General features: G+C 34.2%; 1 protein-coding gene, 1 long non-coding RNA gene and 2 other non-coding genes across 12 annotated transcripts in view; 1 reads left to right on the top strand and 3 right to left on the bottom strand.

Moving 5' to 3' along the window:
- The window catches only part of LOC103106521 (uncharacterized), a 42918-nt gene extending 32529 nt beyond the window's left edge, over positions 1–10389 (bottom strand). Inside the window, exons 1-3 of one of the 2 annotated variants that reach the window (XR_008917184.1) lie at positions 10297–10389; positions 5950–6031; positions 689–854 (exon numbers count right to left, since the gene is read on the bottom strand). This is a non-coding gene — a long non-coding RNA (uncharacterized LOC103106521). Of the gene's footprint in view, positions 1–688; positions 855–5949; positions 6032–8098; positions 8472–10296 lie in introns of those variants that run through there. The other variant, XR_008917185.1, reaches the window with a different exon arrangement.
- VPS13B (vacuolar protein sorting 13 homolog B) overlaps positions 1–21347 on the top strand; it is a 1055144-nt gene that overhangs the window by 611358 nt on the left and 422439 nt on the right. The gene's annotated exons all lie outside the window — the stretch shown is intronic.
- Positions 7154–7236, bottom strand: MIR599 (microRNA mir-599). Its single transcript, NR_034997.1, has one exon. It is a non-coding gene; the product is annotated as a microRNA mir-599 (primary transcript).
- On the bottom strand, positions 7311–7385 carry MIR875 (microRNA mir-875). The gene has a single exon (NR_034998.1). It is a non-coding gene; the product is annotated as a microRNA mir-875 (primary transcript).

The raw sequence follows: 21347 nt of genomic DNA, 5'->3' as shown, positions 1-21347 counted from the left end.
TTCCTTTCAGGGTAGACTAGAGGGCCATTCGCTAAATTCCTTTACATCTTTATAAATCTCAATCTCAAATTTTGTTTATTCATAAATCTAAACAAGAACTTAAGATGACATCAGTTGAAAAGGAATCAGATCAACCTCTCCTTTATAAATCTAGTAATTATTAAGTCATTAAAATGTGCTTCCACATAGATACACAGTTCTTGTCCTTCAAGAGTCAGTAGAATTCTGGATAGTTTTTTAGAACCAAGATCTATTTAGTTCATTTTTTATTGATATCTTCAAATACAGTAAGTTTAAAAAATTAGATATGTTTTAAAAAGTTCAAGTATCTTTCATTAGCCCTTAGCAGATACCTTGAATGATAAACTCAGCACCAATATGAAATGGAAAATGAACACTGAAGGCAAAAATCACTAAAAATTCAATATAAGCTTTTGGTTATTTTGGTGAAGGCCTCAGATTTCACAGGGAAATTCTGTAGAAAATAAATTCTGTCATTGCAGGTGAGCATGTATCAAAGGCAGAACTTGAACCCAAGTGTCCCCTCCTCCAAGACCAGCTTTACCAAACTATTCTCAAGAACTAAGTTGTGTTATTCATTTTGGTGCTGTCTCTCATAAAGCAGACAACTAAAAGTTTATTGCATTGAATTGTAATTACTTCTTTGAAAACACCACTTTTATCTTACCATTGGCCTGTTCAGAAATCTTTGATGTCTCCCCAGGACCTCTAGAATAAAGTTTAGACTCTTTAGTCTGTCATTCAGGGTGCCTTTCACACAGTCTTGTCCAGTCTACTCTCTGCCTCCGTGTTCTTAAGAAGTCACTCTTTGGTTAAACTATCAGCATCCTCACCTGCAAAATGAGAAAATTAAGCTAGATTATCTCTGAAGCCCCTTCTAAAACTAGACCTGTCATCCTAAGATCTTTAGCTTCTCCTCTTTCTCTTCATGAACTCCTTGTTTCAGCTCATATCCAATAACTGCAACAATTCCCTCGGTGGAATTTACTCTGTCCCAGCACATGTGAAGCACTTAATAAATGCTTATTGAATTACTGACTGGACAGTAATTACTGATGTTATTCCTCTTCCCTAGAGTGACCTCACTACCTTGTAGCTCTATGCATGGCATAGTGAGTGTTTAATAAATGACCACTAATTGATTTCTTGACACTTTCAATCCCATCCTGTCCCCCATTTTGCTAGCCAAAATTACACCCATTACTCTGAACCTTGTTCAAATCTTACTATATGAAAAATGCTCTCATAATGTGGTCTCCTTTGAACTACTGCACTTACTAGCTGTATCACCCATGAGGTACTTACCATATATTGTAGTATAACATAGGAATGATCTATTCTCTAATTTCCTTATGTCACTAGAGTAGAAACTCTGGCAGCTAGCTCCTACCAAACTGGAAAAATTTCTAGTACACATCTAATTACAAAATCCATTTTCTTCATGTCCTCCTCCTCAAAACAATTTGTATTAACTTATTTTTGCATATTTTGTATCTCCTTACTTTGACTTTTTACTAGCCCCATTCTCCATATCAAATAAAGTAAAATATCAGCTCTTTAAGTGCAAAGACTTTTATTGTTATAGTAGTATTCTCTGGGACTAGCACCAGACTTTGTACATAGTATGTGCTTAATAACATATTTGTTGAATAGAAATGAATTAAAATAACTAACCATATTTTACTACTCTGCATATAACTTCAATGTACCTAGTTATTTTTATGTTTTCTTCATTAGCTCCATGTGAGCTCCTTGAAACATCAACCATGTTTTTGCCTTTCTTTGAACCTTTAACACTTTGCACAGTATCTGGAATATAAGTCACCTAATAAATTCTTGATGCCTAATATATATGTCTGCATATGTCTTCACATTCCTTTAAAAGGACATTACTTTGCCTTCTCTCCTTTTGTCAAATCCATTAACTAGCACAATTCTCTTCAAAAATTATAAAAAGGAATACATGATTTTTTATTCCATCTTTATTATATTGTATTGCCATCCTTACCAAAGTAAACTAAAATAGCAAAATATTTCTCTTCAAGCTCAGTAGAGGAGAACATTGATTAAAAAACACATCTAAAGCTGTCATCAGTTTCCTTATATATGATGACATTTTGCATATTGAAGTTTTTAGTTATTAAAATCATATAGCAAGGTTGTGACAGGTTAAAGTAGGGAATACACATATAGAAACAATTTTACACATGCCTATTTCAAACTGTCTGGGGTGTCTGGCATGTGGAGTTCAGTGGCTGACTGTATGTGTACCATACCGTACCATACAATGGATTCAGAATAGAATTTTTGGGGCTTCCATTCCAAAATCATTTCAATACCCTATAGGCTCAGTTCAGGGTTGCTTCTCAGCAATCAGATCATGTGAATGGTTTCCGTGGGGCGGGGGTGGGGGTGAGTTAGAAATCTACCAAACTAGGGAAAGTTTAAACACCTCCAAGAAGGAAGCAATTTACTCTTTCCTCACTAGTAATATTAACATATTACTGTCTGATTACAAGTATTACACTGATACAAATGTATAGAATTAATATGAAAATTTGATTGAAGGCATGGGAATTTTGGGATATTTTGTATAGAAATTTTCTTGATTACTTACAAAAATTAATGATGTGAGTTTTTTTTTACATTGATAAAAATCTGGATGTTTATAAGTTAATCCTCCTCATTAAATCTGTGCAATTTAAGAGTTAACTACTTAAGCACTATATCTAGAAGTGAGGTTTTGTTACTAGTTAATACAAAATTGGAATTGCTTTGAGAATATTTTGAAATTTTGCCACCTGACTTCATTGCAATGGCATTTTCTCTAAAAATAATTCACTTTTTAATAAATTTAACATTTTATATAAAATATAATTTAATTCATATTTTATTTTCTCAGACTTTTTGCTATTGAAAAGAATTTTCAGATATTCAAGACAGATTTTTTTCTTTTGTAAAAATTTTAAATAGTAAGTTTCTTAACTTGAATATAATGTGAATGTTCTACATCTGTTACTGAGAGAACTAGAGCCTTCTTGTAATGGGACATTTGCGAACTTCTGTATACAGCTTGTGGTTCATTCCATAAATATTTGTGGGTCCTCTGATGTCCCTTCTGGGATTTTATCTGTGACCAATTTATACCACAGCTCTTGAAAGACTGTCAATTGTTAAATTTTTCAGTCATTTCTTTTTTTCAGACATTTTCTAAATCTTTTTTTAGTGCAATCATACAATTTGTTGTAAAATCACAGTGTTTGAAGGGCCCCACCAGCTAATAGCACAAGACAGAACCAAGTTTTAGGTTTTAATTCTTTTCTTGAGACAAACGTATACAATATGATTAGCAAGCTGTCTTTTAGGCAATCTGAACCTTTTTTGATGATACTAATAACAGGTATAGGTCCCTGATAGGACAACTTATTTCCAATTGAAATTTGGGAAAGAAGAACCTAATTGAATTTTTTCTCCTGAAATAACTGTCAGTGGGATCTTTTTCTAGAACATGTAAAATTTGCTTTTTAACTGTTCCCTCCTACTATGTAAAATTTTTCAAATGATTGTTGCTTTCCATGTCCCAATGGTTCTCTGTTATCCTGCTATCATTACTAGGCAAGGGTTGCAGCAGAAGTGGTCATACATCTTTCATTGTAGAGGAAGCTGATGAGGAAATCTAATTTACTATGCAAAATTTCATTTAAAAACTGACTCCTCATGAATATTTAATTCCTGAAAATGAAACACAGGTGTGAAAGCTCTTTGAAAACTGTAACTGTACCAATATAATTTATCGTTATGATGTTTCTGCAAAGCCAAATCCTAATCATTGCACTTTAGAATTGAACATTTTTTTAAGCCTCATAAAATTCATGAAGGTTACTATATTCTTTAATTCCTAGTCACTAAGAAAATTATTTTTCATCATAATGTATACAAATGAGTATATTAATTTCATTTTGGAAAGCAATATTCCAGTGTCATAGCCAAAGTTCTAACATGAGAAACATAATTCTGTGTGGCATTTTGGTTGATTTTCTGGCACCACTGAACTAGAAGGCAAAATTGTTACATAAGTCACAACCCATGAATTCTTCGGAGTTCTATGTTGACTGCTCACGAACATTAATTAAAGTTCCTACTACCTACTAGGCACTGTGTAAAGTACTAAGTATGTGGAGATAAAAATTAAATAGTTCCTGCCCTCAGCAGCTTACATTCCATTTTAGGGATCACAACATACGCATATACATACAAACACAATGCACTTATGCATATGCATATGCAGGTGTATGCACATACATATGTATTTCTAAAATACAGAAAGTGACAAAGCATGTACTAGTATCATATAAAAATCTGATTGTGTGGTAGCTTTTAGTAGAATTAATGTTCCCAATATGAGTAAAATATAATAAAAACTAACCAAAATTTTGTATCTGTGGAAACAATAAAACATATAGAGGATTCACTCTTATCTAATTTATAAGCATATGAATGAATCATAGCTTTTATTCCCAGGGCATTACATCTAAAACTTCCGGTCTTGGGTTCTCTCCTGAATGCACTTTGTAGTTTTTCCTGTGGCTAAGCATATGTATTTAAATGCTAAACCACAGTTAGATGGAAATATGGGGTGTATACGATTCCCAAAAGTAGTGTGAAAATTAAATTATCAGACTTCAACAAAACTGTTTATACTTCTTTCTCCCTCTACTACTTTAATCTTTGATTCCACCCTGAATTTTCCTTTCATATGAAAAATGGAGAACATTAATATATCTTTAAATAACTGTCATTTTGGTGTTTGGCAGGGCATATTTAGTGTCTGGGATGCTGTGGTCCTAATCCTGTAATGTGTAGTGTTTGGTTGCAAATAACCTCTTTTTAGCAAGTTAAGGAGGTATCAGACCCATTTGTTATTTAGAGTAACTTGCCTGAAAGCTGGATTTGAAAACACCGTTGGCAGAACAAGTCCCTGTCATGTTCTTCAGCTGATCTAGTGTGAAGGCTTTGGGTTTAAATTTGGCACTCACAGAGTTATGGTGTATTCTGTGGCTTCCTGTGGCAGGATGTAGGTTTCTAAGAATATGTTTCTATTTGCTGCCAAAAGCTACCTCAATAACAGTGCTGAAAATGACTCTTAAGTTCTACTGGCATGGATTTTGGAATGTTTTATCAACTATATTTAACCCTTTTTAATGATGCTTTTGTTATTTTCTTTTAGAAACCTATAGTACTTTAGAAAATATTGCAGATGAGTAAAGTTGTGTCAATAATGAATTCTAGGGGAAAAGTATCTTATACATATTTAAAATTTATTTCCTCACTATTTTGTATTTGTTGTGCAAGTATAGTCATGCCAGCTGATATACAGTAAATCACTATTGTACATACTAATAAGATGTAATCATGGGGAATTTTGTTATTATTATCTTTATTACTTCCATTATTTCTTGAGAAATGTAACAGAGTGATAGGAGAAATAGAGTATTATCAGAAATCTTCTCAGATTTATGTATGCATAATTAAGCTGTGAACCTTGAAGACATCCAAATTGTGCCAGAAACATTGGACCATTCATGGAATCAGTCAAAAGACTTTTTACAGAGAAGAGTCTGAGATTCAGGAAAAGGCAGGAGATTCTGTTTTCATCAGCAATAGTAAACTTATTAAATCACTAGTTATATCCAGTTTGAAATTAAAAAGTGGTCAAAGAATAACCAGTAAGATGTTTCCAAGTTCATAATGACATTGTCATATCACTTATTAGAAATGCATTGATTAAAACATTTTAAATACATTGAGTGAAAACAAATTCCCCTCAATTTATATGGACTTACAACACCTATTTGTATGTGACAGCAACTAGTGAATACTGAGGAAAGTTAAAAATTGAAGGCTTTAACAGACAGTCCATATACTGACCTTGTCACTCCACAGTTTTTCATTAAGATATGTAAGGTATCTAAAGAATTCCTTCCACATATTCTGCACACCACTTCTCTTTCTATAAGCAACAAAAGAAAAATATTTAAAATGTCTACAGGTAAAAATGCAGAATTAAAATGATATTCATCTGATATTACAGTACAGGTTGATATTCTGATTCCTCAAACTAAAATTTGAGAACAACTTCTTTCTGAATTTTACTTATCCCACTTTTAAAGAATATTCCAAAGATCTGTTGGTGGAGTATCATCACATCATAGCTCTAGAGCTGTAAGCAGCCTCAAAAATCACCCATTTCATCCCTCTTCTTTTCCAGATGAAGAATCTGAGACTCAGAGGAGTTTAGTGACTTGTTGATGATCACACAGCTTCCAAGTGCCAGAACCTATGTTATTAGAACTCAGAACTTTCTAAAATCAAGCCCAGTAAGCACACTAGCCTTTCTGTTATACTGCTTTTAAATATATACCTAATACCTGTAAAAACACCCTTCATATTCATGTTAAATTTATTCTAGAATATTTAATTCAGATTACCCAATTAATAAATATCAATAGGAAGTAACTCTTAAATACATGGCTAAATTCTAAAATATTTCATTTGGTGAAATTTCTCACCAAAGGATACAGGAATTCTAAACATCTTCCTTTTCTATCACGTTAGCTTATTTCTCCCAGGTATAGATAGTCAGTTAATCTTGCACTTAAGGCCAGATTTTACAATTTAAGAAGTATCTATCTAGGACAATATTAAAACTTTTTTAAAACAAAAATATGATCATTTGGATGAAGGTTTTGCTTTTTTTAACAAACTTCTCATCCAACAATAGGAGACTTGTTGATTTATAAATTCATTAGTCACCACTTCATATTAAGTCCTATGATGTGGCATTTTCAATGTAAAACTCTCAATGCCATTATTTAGGAAAAGATAACCTCTCTATAAAAGAAACTTCATATTTACATATTTTTTTATTTACAATATGCTCTGAAAAACAAATCCAGATTATAATGTGGAATTCCTCATTATATCATGAGTACTTGGCTAAGTTTATACCAGGGTAAGTTATCATATAACAGATATATATGTATCTGCAGATGAGACGGAGTGCAGCATAAAGAATGTGTCCATGATGATGCATTTCCCAGAGAGCTGCTATTCCTTAACTGTACTGACTGGTATCCAGGTATGGGTTTGATAAACTGACACAACAGTGAAAAGAACCTCTGTCCCATGTCAGATTATCAAACACACTCTGGACAGTTTGTCCTTTTCATTGAGCCCTTTCCTACCAGTGAAGCCTAAAAGGTTGCGCTGTCCTCTTGAGGCTCCTGAGTTCAGTGAAACGCAACCTCAGCATTTCCAGGTGATTTTAATTAACACCTGATAAGACTGAGGTATTGTACCACAGAACTGTGTACATCTTCCAATAACTAGGGGAAAAAATGAAAACTCCAAACAATTACAGAAGAAACATTTGTTTAGTTTGGTTGCTCAATAGATGATATATCTTGGAAAGTAAATATCTTAAGTTATGCCCAAACATCAAATTGATGACTTAGCCAAATCATGCCGAACTGTTTCTACTGTTCAACAAAAAAGGCAGATGTACCATCTAAGATTTACAATATATATTTGTATGTGACAGAACACAATTAATACAGAGGAAAGTCTAAATCTTTTTCCAGTTCATTATTGAATTTCATAAAGAGACCAATCCCTAACTAGCATTTGCTCTGAACTTGCCCCCAAAAAGTAATTTATTGGGCTCTATTTAAATATTTATCACATCAATTTGTCTTGCCAGAAATATCAGCCTACCTTATTCTAACTCATGCAGATACATCTTTTATACATTGATACTAGTAAATGTAATAAATATATTTTTAAATGGTAACTCAATTAGGCTCTTCAGACCCATTAACCCTAAATATTTTCCTTGCACCTTTTAATTTAATTAATTTATATTAATTTGTTAATGAATAAGATTTTAATCACCCTAGAAGCACAGATAAATCTGCCACATGTGCTATCATATATATACCACTTGACAGTAGATGTTTTCTCAGTATCCTCTTTTTTTAAAACAATTTCAGCAAAAATTTATATTATGCAGTTACATTACCTTATGCCTGGAGAACCATTTCTTTGTTGAAAATGAGGACATAGTATATTAGCGCCATGTAGAAGTGGTTCAGCTTAATTTGAAACTATTTCTGTATGCAAGAGCTTGTGGAGCAAGGGACCACTTTTAAATGTATCTGGTCACCTCACAGGATATGTAGAGCATTTCCTGCCAGTAGGATTAGAGGAAGGAAGCACAAGGCCAAAATGTTTGATGTGTGATGTACTGTAATTCCTTTCATGTGTTCAGTGGCTTTTATATGATGATCAGTACACTGCTACCAATTGTGACCATCATAGTGTGGTCCAGTTTATTCAAACTGACCTTCCATCCTTTGGTGCCATTAACCATACCTAGGAGCACTAATATAATTAGGGATAAAACTTCCTTTGAAATTCCCCCTCTTTCACGTTTCTTTTTAGTACTAATAATAATAGTAAAATGATCTTCTTTATGGCATTGATATACTCATAGAAGTTATCATCAGATGTGAGAGGCTGCTTTTTTCCTGCACTATGAGCAGATGGACATTTTTCCTCACTGCATGTTGCACACCTCGTTTCTAGAAATATTATCTCCTGCCTGCAGGCCCCAGTGGCAATTTAAAGGTTGAGTAGAAAGACTCAATCTGAAATATATAGTTATTCCTGCTTGTGAGAGTTTGGCAGGAAATGTATTATTGATGAAACAAACTTGTGTCAGCAATAATAGGTAAAAAAATACCTTAACTTTTATAGAATAAAATGTGAACTTTGGGTTAGTTCCTCAGTAACTTTTCTGTTATCATAGTTTGCAAGAAGGTGAGAAATAACTGGCTGAGATTTAGAAGATTTTTTCCAATTATAAAACATTGATTTTAGAAAAGAGTGCTGTTAGAACAATCATATCCTTCATGCTTCTGTTCCCTTTTTTTGCTTCCTTTAATCTTCCTATCCTTTGAAAAGTTATTTCCTTTCACCAGATTTAAAATTATATATTTTATAGTGTATTTTGTAATATAATATTACATATCCTTTATACTTTAGCATCGATGTTGGAAAGTGGTTGTGAGGATCAAATGAAATAATATCTTCAGCATGGTGCCTGAAACATAGTAGGTACTATGTAAATATTTTTCCTCTCCCTTATCCTTTTATTCATTTTTTTCTTTAAGTTTTTCAGAATTCTATCTTCAAAATGATGTTATGCAGGCCTGTCAATCTTTTAAAATTTGACATTGATAACTCTAGAGGAGAAGCTTCTCAACTAATTTATTGGATGAGAGAAAGAAACTTTTTAACTTTGGTTTATAATTTATGAAGATACATATAGATTTTTGAAATTAGAGTATTTTTCCTTTGCAATATTGGTACAGAATATGCAATGGTATATATGATATGTGTTTGTTATAACATAATATTTTACATATTGATAGCATATTCTATATCTATTGCTAAACACATGTATGTATAGGTTTTGATCTGAAATTTCATCTCTTGGATATCCTAATAAGTAAATTCCCTTTATTGTTCTAAATGGCACTCATCTGGAATTATAGTCTTAAAGAATTGCATGTGGCACTGAGAAATTAAGTAATTTAACCATAATCGCATAGCTTGAAGCTAGAAGATAGCATCTGTATTTTGTACTTCAAAAATCCATGGTCAACCCATTGAATACTGTAATATGTCTTCTGGAATATAATATAGCTAAACTTATATTGGGTCAGTTAGGTGGCACAGTAGATAGGTATGGAAAAGTGAAATGAAGGAAGCCTGCAAACAGAGGCAAGGGGATGCAAGTTTGCAGAGCTGTCAGTCAAGGTGCATTCCAGAAGAGAATGTCACCGGGAAGAAGCAGTTGAAGAGAGATTCAAAACTGCCTGGAAAGACTTCTTCTGTTTCTCTTTCTCTTGGCACCTAGAGATTGCTGAACCTTTCTCTCCTGATACCTGGAAGATACTGACTTTTCCTTTGGCCCTTGGCCAAAGGAAAGGACTTTACTTTTAAAAGAACTCAAAGATCCTCAACCCTGCCAGCCCTGTCTTTTCATCTAGGACTTTATAATGTTATTCTCTGTCTAAGACTAATAAGATCAGGGAAACCCTAAACCCTCTCTCCCATCCAAATACCCTTCTTTCCCTTCTTTAAATAAATCCCTTATTCCAACAAGTACAGAGTGAGAGAGTTATATATCTCAAGCAAAGTCAGGCTACTTACTCATTTCTCAATATCAGTTGGACACCATCTGAAATCTAACTGAAAGTGGAAGGGAGAGGCTGGAGGGAGGCAAAGTCTGAGTCCTCAATTTTTCATTGGTCCATTGAGTTGCCTAGTAATCTTAAAGGGCCACAAAATATTTAAAGAACTACTCCCCTAATACACAGGGTACCATGCCTATAATCAGGAAGACTGCTTCCATTCAAATCTGGCCTCAGACACTATCTGTGTGACCACGGGCAAATCACTTAAGCCTGTTTGCCTCAGTTTCCTCATCTGTAAGATGATCTGGAAGAGGAAATGGCACACCATCTAATATCTTTCCAAAAAATCCACAAATGGGGTCAGGAAGAGTCAAACATAACTAAAATGATTGAGCAGCATGATTATATAGTCATATTTGCCATTAGTCATAAGAACAAATTCTTTGAATTTTACTTAAAATAAAATTAAGCAGCTTATATTTCTTTCTGGCACAGTTTTCATTATCATAGAAAATGAGTGCAAAATAATGCATTTTCCATCATTTGCTTTTTTTTTTTAAAGAAAAAGAGTGCTTAAGAGTTTTGATTATAAAGAAAAAACTTTACATCATGGAATATTAGAGGAAAATTTATGATTATTCATTCATATCCTTTGCATTTTTACAATATTTATTACATCTGCTTTGTTTCATCTCATAAGAACGTGTTTCACAGAATATGAAAGTTTGGTTCTCAGCACCATAGCCTAACTTACATGGCAAGTCATGACATATGTTATTAATTTTGAATATCCGAATAGCCATAATAAGGAGTCCATTACTATGTTACTTTTAATGTATTAACATACTGCTAGTTGAAAAGTGAAATTATAGTTTTTAAGTGACACTGCACTTTATTAGGATTATTACTGAAGGCCACATTCTGTGTTTCTTTAGAGCTAAATTTACTATAGCATTTTTGCTTCATTTAGTAACATTGTTAGCAAGAAGGTTTTAAAATATATAACTTCATGTAAAAATAAAACGTATGTCTTATATCTTGCCCTAATCCTAATTTAATATAAATGTGTTAATAAAACAAATAAAAATTATGAATAACAAACATTTTAGATCTATTTGGCTTTTTTCTCTGTCAAGGAAGCAGTGTTAGATTGGTAGGGGAAGAAACTGATGAAATAATTACATTTTTAAAAAGAAATGGAGTAATAGAAATGTCATACTTGTTATTCAGGAAAGTGATGAAAGAAAAAAATGCATAAAAATAGATATGATAGAGTTATGTATATATTTTTTTGCCTCAGCTGCTCTCTGCCATCTCCCCCCAAAAGTATGGCAGCCTTTTATCTTTGTAAATGCTTTTCTTCCAAGGAAATATCTTCCAGTATTATTGGAAAGGGAAAAAAATTCCTGGAATTCCCCAGGAACTAAAACAGGAAAAATTATAGCAATGTCCCTTTTAAAAAAGTATTTGACATTCTCATTTCTCAACACATAGATTTTCATTTGAAGGCAAAGACCTTATTCCATATGCTAACGTGTAAAGAATCTCTACCACCCCCACAACCTCCCACTGTTAGATTCCATGAACCCCTCTCTCCATTTGAGTATTTTTATAGGTACCTGAACCAGTAAGATAGTTTTTAGTTGCCCTTTTCTTCTTTAAACTCCTGGCCTAAACCCAAGGTGAAGAATGCCTACCTATCTTTGAAAATAACTTTCTAAACCTATTGTGTGGGTGGGGGAGGTGGTGTGTGTCTGTGTCTGTGTGTTTCTTCTAAGGCATCTAGATAGCCTATTTGCTTTGGGGTTTGATTTGTATCAGAGTCAAAACATTTAGTGTCCTGAATTTTGTGTGTGGTCTCAAATCCTTACTTAGAGTAACTTTAATTTAATGTCTTAAATGTTTGCTTTCTTTTTATTGCTTGGGATTTACTTTTCTATCACAGAGTAATTTGTTTACAGTATTCAGGGTTATGGTATGGAAACAAAAGTACTAAAGGTTAAACTTTTTCAGTGTTGTTAAATTGTTTATGTGTTGTTTTTAAGTCTCCTTGGGGCTCTTTATAGCTTCTGTTGTTTAATTATAGCTTAGAAAAAAATCTGGTAGAAATTTGTTTACAAATTACATTGTATACTAATAAAATTTTGTCTTAGATATGTAGGCCTTCATAATTGCTTGTTATTTGGACTTTTTTTAGAGTTACAAAGCACTATTTTATAAAATTAAATGAATTGGCAACCAAAATCAATAAATTTATGTAACTACACTAGCAAAATTTTAAATAATATTCTTCATGAGACCCACCTTAATTTAGTACTTATATGTATAGAAAAATATTTTCTTTGCTTATTTACTGTGCCTGTAAAGCTTCACAAAGTCTTTACATACTTATAAATATTCTCTATTATAAATGTTTTAGGCATTCTAGCAAATTCTGATATTATTGTCTAATCGTAAAATTGTTAGTTTGGTTTTTTTTAATCCTTACTTTTTGTCTTAACAAATCTAACACAGAGAGACAAGGGCTAGGCAAACAGGTTGAAGTGACTTGTTCAGGGTCACACAGCTAAGAAGTGTCTGAGGTCAGATTTAAATCCAGGACCTCCCAACGCCAGGCCTCGTGCTTTATTTAATGAGCCATTTAGCTGTCCCAAGATATTTTTCTAATACTGTCTTTTAAGAGTTTATAAGGAGGTTTTGCTGATGCAGTAAATACTTGAGAAAATAAAATTTCATACCAATTAAATTTATTTTTGAGAATTATATTCTTTATTTTAGCCCCTATGCTTTCATTTCCTTAGAAACTTAGAATGTATGATTCTAAATTCGAGTAAATCATATCTCAACTAATGAATATTTCATAAAAATGTATATTTCTTTCTTCACCCTAATCCCATATCAAGGCTACATATATCAGTTTGAAGTCAAGGGACTGTATCCATATGCTAAGGTCCTAACCTGTATCACTGCCAGATACCAAGAATTACTTCATAAGTTAGTTTATTGGCACCTAAATAATTTTAATATTTTTCAGTTGCTCATTCTTCTTGACCCTTTTGCTTTCAACTCAGTCTTTTGAATATGAAGAATGTATACACACACACACATACATTGAGCATTTCTGAGTGTAATCCAAACGTGCTTCAAGAGATCCAAAGAGGAATAAGTTTATCAACCCAAAGAGATGGGAAAAGTACAAAGCTTAAAAAGATAGCCCATAGTACCAGGCAAATCTGACTGCCAAATCAGTGGTAAACATTATAAGTACCAGAATAAGAAAAGAAATTAATTATGGTAGTTTAGAGTTAATGCAGAAAGATGTCATAGAAGACTTGAGTGGGGTCCTTGAAGGATCACAGACTCACAGTCAAGCCTGAGTAGGAATCCCTGTATAGCTTCTCTCAAAATATCCTCATCCTGAACCAACTTCTTTCCCTTTTTGGACATCTCTGATTGTTCGTCTTTCCTCACATAAAACCTGAATCTGCATCTTGGCAACTTCTAGCCCCACCCTCAGGGCCTGGCAGAGCCAAGTCTAGTCTGTTTTCAAGTGATAGCCCTTTAACTACTTAAATATAGCTCTATCACATTCCTTTCTGAAGTTTGGATTCCCCAGGCTAACTTTTTCTAGCTCCCTCTGCCTGCCTGCTTCAGGGCTCTTTTCTGCATGTTCCATCCTCCATACAGCTGCCAAAGTGGTATTCCTAAAGCACAGGGCTTTCAATTGTGCCTGCCTAACAAGGTCAGTAAACTCCAATGGCTCCCTATTAATAATAGCAGCCAACTTTTCTATTGCATTTAAAGATTTACATTCTCATCTTTAATTCCAACTCTTTAAATCCATCTTCCTAGTGTATGATTTAAAGTTAACCCACCATCCTTGCCACTGTGCCCTGGATGTCTACCACTTCATAGTTATCCTTCATTACTTAAAAGGATTAACTAGAAAGGAACAACATAATGCATATATGAAGTAACCAGGATAGAGAAGAGCAAGTCTGTCTCCTCTCACTCTCTGGTTCTTGACACTATAATTATGTTAATGCAGGCGACTTCTTTGGACAGGGAGGGAGGTTAGAGAAGGGTGCTGCTGTGTCAGGCTTCTGACTTTCATTGAGCATATAATCTGCTCACAATTCTTGGTCTCTTTTTTTTTTTCCCCACATAAAATGTTTATCCCAGCTTCCAATCAGCCTGCCATTGTGTAGTTTATTTTTTTTATCCCAAGTGTAGAATTTTACATTTATTTTTTAAAATATTCATTTAAATCAGCACCTCTACCTAGCCTGTTGAAATCTTTTTTGTAACCTGATTATAATATTGTGTTTTTTATTTATCCTCTCAAGTTTGCATTTTCTGTAAACTTGATAAGCCTGTCATCTATGCATGTCATGTCTCTTCTATTAAGAGTTTAAGTTCCTAGAGGACTGAGACTGTCACTTTTTTTTCAGTCTTTGTATTCCTAGGTCCTAGCACAAGTTCTTACACATAGAAAGAATTTAGTAAATTTGCTGCTTCAAATTAAATTGATAAACATTTTGTTAAATTTAAATTAATTCCAATATGTCTTAAGTATTATATTTTATAAGATTTATTAGTAATCACTTCAAGTGGAAGAAATAAAAAAAAAATAGAAGTACAAAGCTTAAGTATAACCAAGTGAGTAAACTTTCCTGCCATGCTCTCCCCATAGCCTCCACAGCCTCCATAGCCATTTTCTGGGAAGAAGAGCAAGGGGTTACATAAAAATATATCTTCCCAGTGTTAGCACGTAACCTGAGAACAAAAATGGGAAGCTGGGGAAAAGAGTTCTGGGGAGAAAATTCTAATTACACAATTTTGACAGAGCAAGGCCAAAGACAATCCTATGGATCCCACTACAGTTTTCCTCCAGGTTTACATTGATCAATTTATCAACCCTCTTTGGATCTAAACATTCAGTCAGTTACATATCAAACTAATTCTACCATCTATTACCCAAAATTTCTCCATCTTATTCATGGTATTCATCAGAGTCAGTGTTTGACTAATTCTTGCCTATCTAATGCCACTGATGGAACAGCTGGTTTAGGATCTCATAGCAAAAAAAAAAAATGAAGTGAATAGTCATGAATGACTTGTCCTTGATATATTTCTGATAATCTGCTTCCTTTCTTTCTAAGCCTAACTCATGCTCCAGAACCAAAAATCTTGGTTTACATGAACTAGATTTAATCTTGGAGATGTCTAAGAGGACAATCATGCAGTATTACAAAAAGTTCATGGATTGTTTGCAGAGTGAAAAAATCATTCATATATGTATTTCAGATCGATTTTCTGAAAAATACAGAACAGAACTTAGATACCCCAAATGGCTATCATAGATTTTACTGATCTGTATGAAGCAATTTTGCATTTACCCTTAACTAATTATTTAATTATTGTGTTTATACATACATTATGTAATTATATATGATATAATTAAATAATTAACAGTATTGATATTTAAATGGGTGGGATAATAATGATAGTGCTTAAAAACTTACATTTAACAAAATACATTCCTTATAACAATCCTGTCTTTTGAGGCAAATGTAAATGAATCAAATCAATTTTGTATTGTTCCAAGATAGTGGTAAAGGTTAGGCAATGGGGATCGAGTAACTATCCCAGCATCACACAGTTAGGAAATATCTGAGGCCATGTTTGAACCCCAGTCTCCCTATCTCTGGTCCTGGCTCTCAATCCACTAAGTCGCCTAGCTTCCCTCTAAGTGATATTTTAAGGAATCTTTTTTTCTGCTGGTACCTGCTATGCCCAACCAGGCCCTGAACCTTTGAGGAAAAAGTAGATTAGAAGATAGAGTTATCTTAAAGAGGCTTTTGGGAAAGAAGGAAGATAAAAAATAAGTATAATGGTATATCACATTGGAAAATATCTAGTTGGCAGTGGACAATAAGTTAATGTCCAAAATAATATTCAATCATCTATATCAGATCTATTGAAATCTTTCCTTTGAGTAGCACTTTGTTTTATATCTCATGCTTTTAACATGTTCTAATTATGTAAATGAGAACTTCCTACCTAGGATTTGTTCTAAGAACTAAGCAAATTCAGTTTGGTTTTCCAAGACTTTGCTGTATTAAATATGATATGCTCTTTCAGATGTCATGATCCCTCCAGGCTTCTTTGTAATTCACTGTCCAGGACTGGATTATAAAGGACATGCAGTGGACATCTGTTTTATATCCGGTTCTGAACTTGGCACTTGGCATGTAGCCACAGTTCCTTGAGGGTTGTGGTTGCACTAGATCCTGCAAACTACATAGAATTGGCTTAGATCAGGCCTTGAATGGAAGGGCCCTAGGGAATCAATTGGTGCCATCTACAGTTGGTATATGTGATACATGAGAAAGGAGAAAGGACACTAAAGAAAACAAATATGGGAAGAAAAACTATAACAGATTAAGTATGTGCAGAGAAACTGCAAAGAAGAATAATTATCAGGGTACTGGTTTAACTGCCAAGATATCTGAAAGGAGAAGATGGGGGATAGAAGAAATCACAATATAATATTAAGGGAAAAAAGGTATTCACCTTCATAACAACTAAGTCATATGTCTACTGTTAAATTTTAATTGTGGTTGGACTCTGAATATATATTAAGTGGTCACCAGGGATTTAATTTCTAAATTCCAAAATGAATTACTAAAGTAAATGGAATTTATGGTAGTTTATTTACAATAGAGGAAAGATATTAAGGAATGAGAAAGAGAGAGGAAACTCTGGTTTCCTCTGAGCCAGGTAGAAATACTAAGTCCCTAATCAGGGAAAAGAGTCTCAAGGTTTAAACCTCTAAGAAAGGCAGGGTCACTAAGTCAGCCTTTCACTTACCAGTGGTAACCATCCAAATGGAAAGAAATTTGGGTGTCTGTCTTCTGGTCACTCAAGACTGTCTTCCAGTCTCTCCTCTGAGTCAGAGAACTCTTAGATCTCCTCGAATTGAATATCTTCCTCTTCTGGCCTCTGGTCCTCTTTTTAAAGATCTTTTTACCTTGTGTCACTTCCCCTAAATTTCACATCTACCAATCACAGCAGATGCTTTTCTCCAGGACTGTCCACTCTTTAGTTCACACCTTCTTTGGTTAGATTATACCTTTTTTGGTTACCTAACACTTTTTTTGGTTAGTTCACCTTTTGTAGTTACTTAACGCCTTTTTGTAGTTAAAATGGGTAGATCTACTTAAAATACTGAGCTATCACGTTTGGGGGATTAAAATCTAAAAATAGATTGTGGATTACAAATCAATCTTCCCAATAAAGGAAGAGCTAAGTATCTTCATTGTTACAGTCAGGAGATAACTAAATCCAATCTTCACACTACTTTCCATTTCTCTCCATCTCAGATAATCAAGCGGAGATATTGCTGAAGGATTGCATCTCTATGATCTTCTAGGTCCCTTTCAATATTCAAATATAATTATTCTACTACATTAATTATTCATAGCTTTAAAAAGATGGCCTATTAACATTTTGTTACTTATCTTAATGACCTACTTGCTGCTTCTTCAAAGGATGCCCTTATTTTCCCTTTCCATGTATTTGCTCCTACTGTCCCCATACCTATATTATCCCTGTTTATGTAACTCTCTTAGATGTCCTGAATAACTTCAAGATTTGGCCCAATTGTGGGATAGAATGTCTTTTGTGAGGAACAGCAAGTAGGCCTAAATAATTAAATCAAAGAGTATATGGGGATGCCATTCTTCGTATTATTTCCTCCATTATTTTTCTGTAGTATAAGCAATCTGTGTCTTGTTTTATAACATGACAAAAATAGAAATATGTATTGTATGATAACATATACAATCCATATCATGTTACCTGCCATCTTGTGGAGGAGGGAGAGAACCTGAATTGCAAAATATTATAAAATGATTAGTAAAAATTGTATTGACATTTAATCTGGAAAAATTTTTATAAAAGGAGTATATGGTCAGGGACAAAATGTAATACTGGAATGGCAAGAAGGGGCCACATTTTAAGTGTTTTAAATGCCAAATAGTGCCCTAGAGGTAAAAGGGAGCCACTTGTAGTATAAGTTGGAGAGTGGCTTGGTCAGACATAAGCTTTAGGAAAACTAATAAATATCTTGTAGTAAGAGGTCATATCTATAGAGCAGACTGCTGATAGAATTTTGAAAAACTAAAATAAAAAAACCAAAGCGTTCTCTAGACTTCATCGCTTTCAAAAAAGAAACTCTGAATTAGACCAATTAGATACCAAATTGGTAGACTGGTGACGCGTAAAAACTAAATATACAATACTGTGTGCTGAATAATATTATCAGAGTTTCACTAAAGTGATAAAAAAGATAGTAAATATGAAAGAGGAAGAATTTCTGTAGAGTTGGATTCAAGTCTATGTGTTCATATCTAAAGCTGTCTTGCAGCCATAGACAACTTAACAAGAGAAGCTCAGGGTAGGAATATTGCCAAAGATCTGTTGAAGAGGCAGTATAGACAATAGAGGTATGTAGGAGGTCTAACTATCTTTAATAAGGCCTCATAAATCTAGCCTCATTTTATTTGTATGTTTAAAAACTCTTAAAATACAAGATTTTATTCTGATTTAGAGTTAGTCTTCTTTGAAGGTCACCTGTGTGGGAATTCCTATAAATTTCACCGCAAAGTATGACCATTCTAAATTCTCCCCTAGTTATGTGAAGCCAGCACTTGTGCCAAATTCTTTCATGATCTATAAATCCTTAAGGGTTTTATGAAAACACACCTGTAATATATTATATATCAAACATAATTTTTGAAAATCTCTCTTATCCTGCATAGGCAATAAATTATTGAACACTAATACTTGGCAATCGACAGCAACAAAATAGTATTTTTTTTTCCCTTAGAGCATGTCTATATATAAATTTGTTAACATAGTTCATCACTGATATTAAGAAAATAAGATTTAGGGTTTTTTTCTGTTAGGAGGAAGGGAAAGGCACTATACCTTTTGTTATGTTTTAATAACTTTTAAAATTTATATTTTCTTTTCTAAATTCACCAAACTTTTTTATATCTTCTTCCCACCTCCTCCTTTGGGAAAAAATCAATACCTTTGTAACAAATAGACATAAACCTTATATATGACCTTATAAGAAAATATATATAAAACACAGGTATGCAAAGTATCTATTATTTTGACAGCACAAGGTGTATGAGATATGGGTATTCCCTTAACCAACACAAATCACAACATATCTTTGACTTAGTAGATTAGTTTTAGGCAATTGCTTAAGGAAAAGAGAGATATAATGACCTTCCTAGCTTAATGTAGCTATTACTTATGTAATAATTAAAGGAATTGTTGAGGGATTGAAGAAATAAAGGGGATAAGGAAGGTTTTGTAACAGAGAATAGAGGAGATGAAGGGACAGAGGGAATATGGATGCTGGTGAGGTAAAAGGTGAGACATACCCCCTGCTGAGAGGCTGTCTGTGAAAAATGAGGTTCCTGAATAATGGGCCAACTATGATAGCTTGAGGGGATGTGTTCTCTATTGATTGATGTTGAAGATACTCCAGGGCAGGTAGGCATGGACCCTCATGAGGGACAAGCCTCCCCTGCCCTTCCCCCGCCCCACCTCCCACCTCACTCCCGCAACCCCACCCCCGACCAAGGTCGTCTGACAGGGATCTGAAAAGAACCATTTATGGTTGAATGACTGTCCTTAGGTTCTGCTCCCTCTCTGTCTCCCTGAAATGACAGTTCTCCTCTTATCTGACTGTGAGTTATTTAAACAAAGATAAATTTAATAACAAGTTTAGTTTGGGAAGATATCAGGGTAGAGGGAAGAGGGGTTCCCTATACTTTTTCCCAGATAGAGTTTGAATCTCTCTTAGCTTTTGAGCTAAGGTCAGGCCTTGCAGGCTGGTGGAGGGTTTCTTTTATTCCTGTCTATGCTAATCTATGCTAGCTTCCTTAAATTCAAAGTCGTAAGCAGTAGACAGCAAGAGGAAGAAAAGGTTCTGACCATAAGAGCTGATTGGGCCTGTCTCTTTGGGATAACACCCTAAAGACTGCTCCTCTTAAATCCTTTGGTTTGATGACAGGAATACAGGAATCCAGGTAGAGCACACAGTTGTGAAAAATCCAGGAATGGAGATACTTCTATCCGTAGACAGAAAGAGAGTGCTCCTTCTAGTCTGATGGCCAGGAAAGAGAATACAAGATCAACTGTCACTCTCCAAGTCCCCTTCCCACTACCAACCGTCATCATCAGTATCTTCACTCCAACATTCCAACTGCTGTTGATTCCACCTCAGTGGCAGAAAGGCCAAAAGCTTGATACAGTTTTCCTTTCTGCTCTTGTCCATTGAATATTTGAGTCTAGACCCCCCTCACTCAAAATGCAGAACCTTCCTCTATGACCTTTTTCCATATATTCTGTTCAATTCAATTCAGCATTGATTAAATGACTTCTCTATGCAAGAGAGCTTAGCTAAGCAGGCATTGGGGATACAGAGGCAAAAAAAAAAAAAGGCAGTCCTTGCCTACAAGAAGTCTTTGTTCTACTATGAAAGTACAACATATGCCACAGATAAGAAAAAATAAGTCAGGGCCAAGATGGCAGAGTAAAGAAAGCAATCAGAAGAGTCCTCCCAACATTCTCCTCCAGCTGACTTTAGAGTAATGTCTCATACTGAATTCTGGAATGGCAGAGCCAATAAAAGTTCAGAATGAAACTTCCTCTAGAGATCTGTGACATGGTAGAAGCTGTCCTACAGCCAATGTGGATGAAAACTAGTCTTGAGAAGATAGTAATGACAGAAACATCAGAAACTTTGGGAAGTCTCGAGCCAGAAAAGGTAATAGGGTCTGGTAACTGGAAAGAAAGAGATTTCAGGGTAATCCTGTTCTATCACTGGATGTAGGACCAGGTGCTGTTTGGTAACTGCATTGTCTAGACTGAATTCTAGGTCCACAGTTTAAGGGCAGAGAGAACATTTTTCAGTCAAGAGGGAGTGGAATCCCTATGGAACAACATCACTCCCAGCCCCAGCGGATCAGGAACCCTTTGGAA

The sequence above is a fragment of the Monodelphis domestica genome, chromosome 3, assembly GCF_027887165.1.
Source record: "Monodelphis domestica isolate mMonDom1 chromosome 3, mMonDom1.pri, whole genome shotgun sequence".
Classification (NCBI taxonomy): Eukaryota; Metazoa; Chordata; class Mammalia; order Didelphimorphia; family Didelphidae; genus Monodelphis; species Monodelphis domestica.
The sequence above is the reverse complement of the archived record's forward strand: the minus strand, read 5'-3'. Positions and strand labels throughout refer to the sequence as shown.